Source organism: Ipomoea triloba, chromosome 4 (genome assembly GCF_003576645.1).
Source record: "Ipomoea triloba cultivar NCNSP0323 chromosome 4, ASM357664v1".
NCBI classification, from domain to species: domain Eukaryota; kingdom Viridiplantae; phylum Streptophyta; class Magnoliopsida; order Solanales; family Convolvulaceae; genus Ipomoea; species Ipomoea triloba.
This window is the reverse complement of record NC_044919.1, coordinates 12040873-12053587: the sequence shown is the minus strand read 5'-3', so window position 1 is coordinate 12053587 and position 12715 is coordinate 12040873.

The following is a 12715-nucleotide window of genomic DNA, read 5'->3' as shown; positions in this document are numbered from 1 at the left end:
ACAGTCGAAAAAAAATCTTAGCTAAGGAAAAAAGAGCACAACCTTAAGTGGCAATAAAGAAGAATTCGACCTGGAAAAACTGACCGCATAGTCCTTGACGTATGCCAGTTGACTCGTTAAAAACCTTAGACTAAGAAAAAACTCAGTGGGAGAAAATCTTAGCTAAAGGAAAAAAAAAGCACAGCCTTAAGCGTAGTCTTTTGGACTACAAGAGTCATCCAAACTCTACCGATTTAGGGATCAGATTTGCGATACGATTGAGAGGTCGAATCTTAACGATCTAGTGGTCGTGGCTGACACCGGTGACCTTCGACGGGTTCTCTTCTGGCGCATCGCGCTAGCGAACGAGCCAGAGATGTCTAGCTTTCTTGACCTGCGAAGGTTTTGATGGAACACACCCTCCTGGCTGCAATTAGCCCACCGAGGCCATGACGATGCTCTGTAATCCAAATTCGAGCCTCACAACTACAGTAGCTATGCTGATGATTGCATGCACTTTGTCGGAGACAGAGAGGGATTTGGTGGTGGTGATGGCCGGCTGAAACATTCGCCTGATCTCTTCTTATGCTGCCGGAGAGGGGGAAACCCACATGCAAGACCAGGGAGGGATAATTATGATAATGAGTCACCTTTTGCACTTCTTGGTGACGGTGTGGTGATAACAACGGGTAGGTGACCTGGAGCGTCAGGCGCGGTGGCGTCGCTAGAGCTCTTCTTCGGTAGTAGCAGCAGTGATGGAGGCGGCGAGGATCTTGATTTCTCGACCTCTTTTGCAGATATGCAACTAAAGGCTCCCATGAGGCTATGATCCAGCCAGTCCACCAAGGAAGGAGATATCACAAATTCAGGTTCAGCGTCCTCTCTATAATGAGGAGAAAAAATGCTAGCTTGTTTCTCTATGATGTTTCCAGGTTTGTGGAATCTTTTCTGAATGGACCCATGTGTGATATTTCCTTTTCAATAGTCTTCTTGTGGGTTAATATTCTGATCAATGCCTCACTTTACTGCTTGCATGAGGTTATACTTTAGCCGTTGCGGCTTTACCTGGAGGAGGAGGCGTCGGTAGTGGTAGTGATACGGAGGAACACGACCTTTTGTCATTTCCCCATGGACGGCGCCATTTTGATAATGAATAATCCCCATTGCATTCATGTGTTTAACCGTATATGCAAAGTATGAAGTAAAAATGGAAGAATTTAGGCCAAATCATCTCTTTTATTTATTGATCTTCAGTCCTCTAAAGAGAGGAGAGAGTTAGACCTTTTAGAGTGTCTTTAGAGAGGAGTGGAGAAAGGGAGGAAAAACCCCTTTCTAATGAACGGTAGGGCCCTTTAAATTGGCACATGACCCATACTCGATACTGAACATATGTACAAAATACGTACGCTGCTGGAAATCAGCAAATTTTCGACCACCCAAAAGTGGTCGGAAATGGCCTAAATCCGGTCGGATAGCCCTTTTTCGACCACTTTTCCGACCAATTTCAATGTCCGGAAAAGGCCTCGTCGCTATTTTCGACCACTTACGATAGTGGTCGGAACTAGCGACCACTTTTTTTAGAGTCGTCGGAAATTACGGCGAACCTATCAATTGGACATATCGAACTTGTCCGACCACTATTTCCGACCACTAGGTGGTCGGAGAATTCAGACCTAGTGATGGTTCTTGGTCCATATTTCTGACCACCTGGTGGTCGGAAATTAATAAGTTTTTTTTTTTTAATTTAAAATGTCTATAGCTGCTTTCCTACCCATTATTCACAACTGTAACAATTTTAAAACTAGTAATTTCATAACACAAAAATTATAGATTTCAATAGCAAGTTTAGTTACACATTGAAATTGTAATATCCATGCCACTTTCAAAAAACTAACTAGCAATTCTAAGATGTTAATACACAATCAAAATGCTGCCTACATCACAAAAAAGTTAGAATCTAGCTTGGATCTATTGCTCTTGCATAGGTGATTGCATGCCATCACTGAATTCAAAATCATCTAACCCAACACCACTACTTTCATGGCTACCGGCTGGATTAGTAAAGTGGGAACATTGTTGATTTGCAGCACGAATTGCCATAAGTTCAGATTCCAGCCATTCTATTTTGTTGTTTAATTTATCAATTCTTTCATCATAAGCTACATGCGAGGATGATTGTCTGGATTTTGAATTCTTTTGGCTCAGAGCGTCACGGAAGTAGTGTGGGGTATCTGAACCGAATCAAAAAACATACCCTCCTTTCTTGATGCTACCGACTGCCTCGTACCATGCATTTGAGTCTCCAAGCTCAGGTTGAGTTTGTTATTTTTGAGTTGCAACCTCCTACATTAAACAATATGTACCAAACACAATCATTTTATCATCTCAAAATCTAATAAGCATAAACACACTGCTCAAAAAAACATATACTACCTCACATATACTGCTCAAAATCTAATAAGCATAGAGTCAAAAAAATAGAACAAAAACAACACTCTATTGTATTTTATTACTTCACACACACACTGCCTCACATTTCTTATTTTCTTCTAAAGTGTGGTTGCAGTAGACACTTACTACCTTCAGTACATAGACTAACAGCAGTACTAACTATGCAGTACACACTTACTGCATCACACTTACGCCATTCTCCCTCACATTCTGCAGTACACGCTTACTGCCTTTAGTACACACACTAACATACATATATATAGACACATTACATATATTATTTTAGTATGAATGCAAACAGTTGGTGATATTGAAACTAAACAGCTGGCTAGTAAATAGTTCTACCCCTGCTGCATTTTTAATGCTATAATGACTCATGGAATTATCTTTCAATTATAAGAACAAACACTTGTATTCAACAAAAACATTTAAAGTAGAAACAATAGTGCTAGCATGCCAACAAAAACATTATAGCAAACTTGTATTCACTAGGCCTACACTTTTAGTGCTAAGAATATTTTCGTATCTTACCATTACTTGTTGAGCCTTTTTGCAAACAAAGTCACTTGTCTTTTTGCGTTTGTGTGTTGCTTGGAATAACCTGTGAAAAATTTCTATTGTTATCGTGAAACCTATCCAGATAACATACCGTATGCAGGAAAGTCATTGATGGTCCACATTAACGCAGCGCGCATCATAAAATTTTGTTTAAGTGATGCATAAAGTTAAGACACCTGTTTCCTATAACAATTGAAGTTCATCAATTAAAGGCTGCAGATAGACATCAATATTGCCTTTTGGATTTTTCTGTCCAGGAATAGTACATGTTAAGAATGTGTATGGGGTAGTCATACACATTGAAGGTGGGAGATTATACGGAACAACCATAACAGGCCAACAAGAGTATGGCTTTGCATTGAAGCCAAAAGGAGAAAATCCATCAGAACATAAGCCTAATCTCACATTCCGAGGATCTGCTGCAAAATCAGGAAACTTTCTATCAAAGTGCTTCCATGCTTCACCATTAGAAGGATGACACATAATACCAGGTTCACGACGATTTTCATAATGCCACCGCATGTGTGAAGCAGAGCTATGTGATGCATACAAACGTTGCAATCTAGGAATGAGAAGAAGGTAATGCATTCTTTTGCGGGGCACATCTTTTGCACGAGTAGATCCAGGTGGCCGAGGTTTAAATCTTAGCTCACCAAAAAACTTAAAGTGCCTATCATTGATTTCAAACTTATAGTACAACATACAGCTGTTTACACAACAATCAATCTTCTCATGTCCAAGACCAAGCTTTGTAAGTAATTTTTTTGCATCATAATACCTGGTAGGTACTCGATTATCGGGACCGATCATACGGTTATTATACTAAAATATCTGATCCATTGCTACCTGTGGAATATTATAAGTTGTCTTGATATTCATCATCATCAATGTATATGCCAACTCTGTTTCTTCATCAACATTCATTGATAAAGGTTGTCTCGTAGCATTTAACAAATCATAGAAGTTTCTTGCACTACTATGTGGTTCTTCGCCTTGGTCATTTTCGGCATTTAATGGAAAAAATGATGGACCAGATACATAAAAAACCATTTGTTCATACCGATTGTTTTCACTAGGGCCCTCGTTCATCATATGTAGTTGTATTGAGGGGGCAAGCTCACCGTGACATGTCCAAACCCAGTAATTCGGTTCAAAACCCTTCTTATACAAATGAACACGGACATCATCTGCAGACAAGTGTACTCTATTATTACACTTACTACATGAACACCTAATTTTCATTGAATCCATGTATACAGGAAGTGTGCTTGCATAATTTACAAATTCCTCAACACCCATTAAAAACTCATCAGTGTACCCCCTTCTTCCTGGTAACAATCGGTTATACATCCATTTTCTATGTTCAGGTATATTAGCCATGTAAATAACTGCAAAATAATATACAATACAAACACAACATATATAAATATATTACAAATAATATAAATAATATAAATAATTATATATCGACATACTAATAAATAGACAACATATAAAATCCAAGTTTTAAAAATCATAAATATACAAATAATTCTAAACACACATATAAATAAATTTTACACACACACACACACACATAATTAAAGTTAGATCTACAAAAAAAAAAAGTGAAATAAATAGAAATTCTAAAAATATATACACATACCTTAGCTTGATTTCAACACAATAGTAAAAAGTGTTCCTGAAAAAAAAAAGTACAAAAAGGTTAGTTCAAACTAGATCTAAAAAATGACATATATGAAGTTCTAAGTGTGTGTGTGTGTGTGTGTATATATATATATATATATATGCATACTTTGCTTGATTTCTACACTATTGCGAGTGGATTAGTAAAAAACTACCTGCAGAAACGAAGAAATCTGTAGAAAGAGGTAAAAAAAAAAAAAAGAAGAAGAAAACTATGGAAACTGGACAGAAAGTCTGTCTAGGGTATATATATGTATATATATATATATATATATATATATATATATATATATATATATATATATAAAGGCATTTCCGACTACCTTTAGTTGTCGGAAACAAAAGATAAAATTTTAAAATAATAATAAAGGAAACTTCCGACCACAATTAAGGAGGCGACCACAAAGGTGGTCGCTAATCCATCCGGACGCATAGTTAATAGCTTACCAACCACCTTTTTGCGTGCGGTCGGGTATTTCCGACCACTTTCCGACGACTTTACTGCATGACGAACAATTCAAAAAAATTCACTTTTTGTGACCACTTTTTCAGGTGGTCGGAATATCGCTGATTTCCAGCAGTGGTAGGTTCTTATACTGGGGTATATTCCCTATCAGCTCTGGTTGGCAGAGCTTATTTAGGAGCTTAAGCTCTGTTTGGTATTGTTCCCAAACTAAGCTAGTAGCTTAAAATAAGAGTTTATTTTGAAAAACTACTTTAGGTAGTTTTTCGAAAATAAGCTTGATAGGGAATATACCCCGGGTATACGACCTTAAATACTTTATACGTATGACGGTATACGAATACGGGTACGAGCCTATAAAAAGGCTTTGATCCTTCACTTGAAGGGACTTTTGGCTCTCCCTCCATCTCTCTAGAACATTCATTTTAGAGCCTACTCCCTACTCTTCCTTCCTCTCACCATGATTCTAGGAACAGTGAATAAATAGGGGAAATTGAGGGCTTAATTACGTGATTTGCACTGTACTTTACATACAACTTCTCTACGTACTTAGTATACTCAAGTATGTGGATGAATTAACATCATCATTTTGGCGCCGTCCGTGGGGATCGAACCCACGACCACGTCTGTGGGGACCTGAACAAAAAATCGGTGTCCTTGTAAATTTTCTTGTTAGGTGGAGAAGAAATTGAATCTGTAAACGCCCTTGTCCTTGGCCTTCAGGGAGACCCAGAGTGGTTTCTGCCTTCAAGCAGCCCATATGAAACACTGCAACTGCATGCATCTTGGAATCGGAATTACCCACTGTTCCTTACCTTCAAGACACTTTTCATTTGGTCTCCATCGCATGCACCAAAAGCTGCGCCTCCCAGCCCAGAATCGCGAAGAGCAGGTTGGCGTACTGGGTCCCGTCATCTTCATGTTCTCCGCCATCAAACTTCGCCGGATATGAAGCCGGAACTTCTCCTAGTTGACTGATTGCATCACCATTTTCACAGTGTTGATCATTTCCGCATGAAACATCATTGTTAGGACCCGTTAAAATAGGTTGGCTATCACTAAATTACAAGAGCGTCTGCCATTTGACTCTCAACTCCAAGAAGTGTTAATTGCATCCATGCGCCCAACGAAGAAGCCGAGTTTTCTTCTAGTTGGCATGGGTGTGGGCGGTCCAACCAATAGAAAGATGCAAAAAGAAAATAAGCTGATTGGTTGCATGTGGTGGCAATGTGAGGTGGAGCAAGCTGGTTGGAGAATGTCGCGGTGGAGGGTAAAAGTAAAGATAGTGGAAGGAAAGAGAAACTGGAAAAGAAAATCAAAAAGGAAAATAATAATGATGAAAAGTTTTTGCATGGATGAGCAAGGGATGGCTGGCGTGAGTCTTCTCCTTGTTGCCTTGGCTCTGGAATAGGCAACTGCTACCCAGAATGCCTTTGAGGAATTCAAGCACCACCACTATAGTTTTTTTTCTCATTTGGAAATCCAAGAACTATCGCTCCAAAATCTGGACTGCAGGTATATATATGGGAAATGATCCACAACCACATATATATATGCTTTACTAGAAGCTTCAAATTGTCAAATTAGTTTCTGCGTTGGGAAAGAGAGATTTTCCTGGGTCATCTGCTATAGATTTCTTGAAGACAAAAGTTGATTCTCCTTTCTCGTTCAAAGAACTCACAGCGGTTGCACAAGTGCATGGTTGCTACAGATTATTGCCGATGCCTAGACTTACGCTGTAGATCGGACAGATCACGTGCATGCATTTGAACGATCTTGACCGTCTCGGCCCGACCTCACCATGTGTTTAGTCACACGAGTTATCAGCCAAGCGGTTCCCGACCTGTTCGGCCAAGTGGTGATCGACATTTTGCCTTGTGGTCAACTAAGGATAGGCCGGGTGTAATTCACTTACCAACCTCAGTTTGTTAACACGAGGTGTAGTTCCGAGCCGAGGCTCACGTCCTGTTTCTCGTGGCCGGTTCCCCGGGCTCATATCTCGCATTTTGGCGATCGGTCAGGCACCAGCTTGTGGTAGGGGTTGACCGGATTCCTGTAAGCTCCGATCATTATTGAAGGGCATCCCTGGGTTTATATGGCTTCAGTGTTATTAACGGCCCCGATAAACCAGTCCTGATCATCTCAAATATCCGCCACACTGCTCGTGACGAAACGACTCAAACTTTGAAATCAATTCATCATATGATCGTGTGATCGGTAGAGTCATTTGACCATGTAAACGCTTGCATGAAAAATAATTGAGGTGTTACGTGGCATTCGCATCGTCACCGACTAAAGTAATTCCCGACCTTGGGACATCACCGCCTTCAAAACTACTCGACCTAGTGATCAAGAGCTCGGTTTCACAATTATTTCTCGAAGCATAATGGTGATCGAGTCTACCGCTATGCTCTACTGCGATTGCTTTCCCGGTCACCTTTTGTTTGTGGTCGATATTGGCAGGGCACAGTGTTGCATTATTTCTCGAGTTGTAGCAAGCGAGGCTCCTCAAGCGGTGATTCCCTGAAAATAGACCTCCGGCCTTAATATTAACTCATTTCAGCAGTACTCCGATCAATTAGCAGTAAATCTTTGCCATAAAGAATCGGGCAACCGGCGAAGCCATCCGACCTCACTGTTCTGGCTTCATGACCTCCAGGAATGCGTCATTTGAGTTTCTCTCACCAATGCCAACAACGCAAGCGTGAGATAGACCGACAGAGGAGAAGATTCTAAAGATAACATTGCAGCAGTTCACAATAGTGCCAACCGCCATGTATCAAGCTCAAAGGCTTTGGGGATCTCCGGGTAGGGCGCTCGGTGGGTGATGAACTTCTCGAGCTCCAGCTCTTGCATGCAACCGAATCAACATTATTCATTCATTTGTCGCATGTCGCAAGCAACCAGTGCGTGGATGAAGATTAATCTCAACGGCAGACTACTTCAACAATACCATCCAGTCCGGGTCCGACTGTATCGACCATAATAGCTGCAATAATCTCGGTGGTCGAGATTAGGCTCACTGCCGACCTCAAGCAGATGACCACAAGCAGACCATTTGTGGTTTTGTTTCTTCAGTTACACCGGTAGTCGGCAGTCTTGCAGTTTGCAATGGATCATGATCCGCAATTTGGTTGAATCTTCAGCTCCGTGATCATATTACATTACGCTGCATGTCGTAATGTCGCAGCGCGAGCGCTCTTCTTCAGTCTGAATCTTCCCCGGTCAAGAGAGTGAATCAATGAAATCATTGAATTCACTAGCCTGGATTTCCCTCTCGACTGGTGAGCGCAGTGGCGATATGGTAATAGACTTCCTAGACATACGAAGGAGCCCATTTTCTACAATGCTCCAAAGTTGGAACCTTCTCACTGGGCTTGTCGAATTGAAAATCCACAACAGATCACGGTCAATAGATAAAGAAAGAACGGAGTGTCATCGAGCTCGAGTCACCGGATGAGCAGCCCAGATTAATTATTTGAGGCTTTACTCAGCTTTCCAGGAACCCCCGAGCTGATGAGTTGTTAATCAGGCAAATCCCGACCAGTTACACTAGGCATGTTCGTCTCCCGGTCTCCGCCGTTAAAGCTCCCGAACTGACAACCGCATAATTCCCGACCTTCAACCCCGATCAAATCATGGTCCATGCCTATCGCTCCCGAGTTATTAATTGGCACCGGGTCTGAGTCGTTTCCCAGCCTCTATTATCCAAAAAATCAGCCCGGCCATCGTAGACTCCAGTTGGTTGACCGGTAATTGAAGATTATGATATCACCCAGCTCGATTCTGATTGAATCGACCACTACAACCTCCTCCGAGCGCGTTCGGCCGTGATACAACAAATCAACTGGTCTGGATATCATACTTACGTATTGAATAGGTGGGTTACCAACCGTCTTTAGTGAGTGCTCAGATGTTCGGGGAGTAACCGCTGCTCCATATAATCTGATTGGCGTTTGGGTTCCCTTGATCGAGCTTTCCAAGAAAAGGGTCCGAGTCTAAAAGCTCTGCTATGGTTAAAAGCTTCCGAGCGCAGTGATAGCAAGCTCTAGCATCTTGTTAATTGATCGGATCATCGGAGCTTCGCACAAGAGAAGAACGCATTGGCGACCTTTCCCTGAGCCGATCGTGTTTCAGAGCGTGCATACATCACAGAGCCAATCAGATGGAGGTCGGCAGTTTCGTATTAGACCATACGATTATGTCAGGCATGAACTGATCATGTCAAAAATCCCAATAAACTAAGCGGCGCAGCATGCAGGGCAAATATTCCAGACTTCTCCGATCAAGCTACTCCCAATAAGAGTTATTCAATTTGACCGGGAAGTGATCGCAAGGTTATAAATTTATTTAACCAACTTGAGTTGGGAAGAGTTCTCGGTCGGGCATAAGTCAGCTCTGATCTTTTTATCTCCCCGACCTCTCCAAGCTCGTGCATTCCCGCTGCTGTGTAATTTTTCAGACCGATCGCAATCGTAGACAAGTTCTCAGGCAGTCGTGGCAAGATTCCCGACGGCATGGTCAGTTACATCGGAGATCGACCGGATTCTTCAGTCATGCAGATCAAGATGCCCACCACCTGACCATCGTCTGAAACTGATTGGGTTCTCCATGATACTTCCCTAGCTTGTGGCCCGTGTCCAGCTCCGCTTCGACCGCCCGAAAAACGAATACTCTTCACCGCCCTATCACTCAATCTAGGAGACCGGTTGGATTGTGCATGCGGTTGCTAGGTGATTAAGTAATCCAAAGTTCAGCTTGAGAAGAGCTTTCGGCTTAGCATGAGTCGACTTTCTGTACCTTTCTGGCCTCGCCGAGTACACCAAGAGCTAGAAGATCAAGCGTGATCCTGTACAGGCCACGGTCGGCTACCTGCTGGCTATCTACACTAACCAAGTGGAAAATTCTCGATCAACAGTTTGTTAATCATTTTCTGCGGCTGCAAGTAGCAAGAAGCCGACTGAGAGCCACCAACAAATCCGAATTATGTGTGCGTAAATTGTGGATGATGCGCCCGTGTGGAGGCATACGCTCCATGCTAAAAACCTTCATCACAACAGGGATCGAGAATGAGAGTCGGCCTCACCACTCCATCAGCTTTGAGCACCGGTCATCATCCCATTATATTTGGAAATGCTTGTCAGCTTTCACTACTGTGGAGCTCATAGTGCATTCTTTACCAATCAACTTCCCGACCTACTGTGCTTGATTCCACAACCGTGCAAGTTGTTGGTCATCAGCATGAATTCACAAGCTGGTTGGAGCAAGTTTAATCACCCGAGCCTCTGATCCTGCATAACACTGGTGGCCGGTTACCCGATATGCCCCTACACAAACCCCAGAACTATGCTCAACTATAATCATGCCACCTACATCGGTACATGCTGTTGCTTAAGAATTGCGTTTTTTCATCCAACCAGCATTGTCAAGTTCCCGTTCATTAGTCAAAGAAGGAAGATCTCTTCTGGCCATGACAAGTCCTTCTCGTGGCTTGGTCGAACAAAATTCGAGCAGAAATAAGCACCTAGCAACTTCTCGATAGTGTGGCTATGGCGAGATTAGACGGATTTAATCCAATATGGTTATGCATATGGTCGGCTCACCATTTAAATCCAACGTCCGAAGGGAGCTGCACGCAGATTGATTGAATTTTAAAATTTATACGTTATGGTAGTAGTTTTAAATTATAAAATGTATGGCCTAAATTGTAAGTTGTATAAGTTATAGGCCCATACTTAAAAAATTTGTATTAGCAAATTCAAGTGTAATAAGCCCGGTCAGGTTGGTATTCCTACCACCGGCACTCAAAGTCCGGTCAGGTCAGCCCGTCCACCACCGGCATTGTAATCCCGAGGTTAGATCTCGATATAATTAATTACGACGGCGGTCGGAAAAAACGCTACGACGACGGTCGGAAAAAACGTTACGACGACGGTCGGGAAAAACGTTACGGTCCTCGGACCGATCTGTGGGAGCAAGGTGCCCGTTTATGGGGTGTTGGGAGTAAGGTGCCCATTTACAATCGTTGAGATCGGTCACGACCGAAAGGTCGAAAAAAACTACAGTCCCCAAACAGGCGGGTGCAATGTCCTCGACCATGTAATTTCTAATTTAATTTGCTATGTAAAATGTAATGCGATCATGTATGCATGTTAATTGTGTATGAAGCACCGGTTAGGTTGATACTATCACCATCGGTACCATTAAGCCCAAGAAAATCTTGGCACCATTCCGGTCACCGAGTCGAAGGCCGAAAAGGCATTAGATCGAGAAGATCGCATCCCGGTCATCGAACCGAAGGCCGAGAAGGCATTAGATCGGAAAGATCATATTCCGGTCACCCGAGCTGAAGGCCGAGAAGGCGTTAGATCGAAAAGATCATATTCCGGTCACCCGAGCCGAAGGCCGAGAAGGCGTTAGATCGAAAAGATCATATACCAGTCGCCGAGCCGAAGGCCGAGAAGGCACCAGATCGAAAAGATCATATTCGGGCCACCGAGCCCAAGGCCGAAAAAGCATTAGATCGAAAAGCCTTTGGTCTCCTTGTCGGAAGCCCGACCATAAGCTAGCCTTATGTATGATAGCAAATTGCGCACGGTCATGCATATAGGTTAGTCGCGCATTAAGTCCGGCTGGGTCGATGAAATTTAAACGTCGTGAATCCCCAAAATCCTACTAGTTAGGCAAATTGACCACCGATACCATAAATATGGTCCGATACTTCGGTACTATAAACTCTACCGAGTCACTTCCTGACTGCAGTCAAATTTAAAAACAAACTCGGGTACCACTGTCTCTACTCCCTTATGCTGGAGATTCTCGCACCATAGGGAGTGGGGGGCTACTAGTAGGATATAGGGCAACTCCCTCGTCCTACGGAGCTCATTAAAGCAATTCCCGACGGTAATACACTTCCCGGTCAAGGTAACATTGGTGATTGTAGCATGTTTCCCGAGCGTATTGACCTTTGCGGTCTCGTTAGACTTTCGAGTCTCCTAACGTCCCTCCACTTACCCAGCGTAGAACGGGAATAATACCCCGTTCGCATGAGTCCAGTTTTCAAAAACCCGTCACAGTAATTAAACGTGGTAATCAAGACCAACCGAGTGCGATCGGCTAAGAACGGTCTTGTGATCGGGTAATCCGGATGGAAGTTTGACTGGGCTCAAACTAGCTGCAACTAGTTGCCCGAATAAAGGGCATTGGGGGTAGCATTCCCACTTATGATCGGTAAAACTTGGTCTCTTAAATCATGTTAGAGACTCGATTCGTAGATCGTGAGTAAATTCGATCTCTTTATTGGAAAATTTGAATCTCTAAATCGAGATCAGGTCCGACCTCCCGACCATCTGGTCGCTGGGTCGGTAAAATTCGGCATCTCATTCGTATCGCAAATCCGATCCCTAGATCGGTAGAGTTCGGATGACCCTTATAGTTCAGAAGACTGCCTAAGGTTGTGCTCGTTTTTCCTTGGTTAGGATTTTTCCCCATTGGGTTTTTTCTTAGCCTAAGGTTTTAACGAGGCAACCGGCGCAGGTCGCAGACTATACGATCTATTTCCCTAGCTCGAATTCTTCC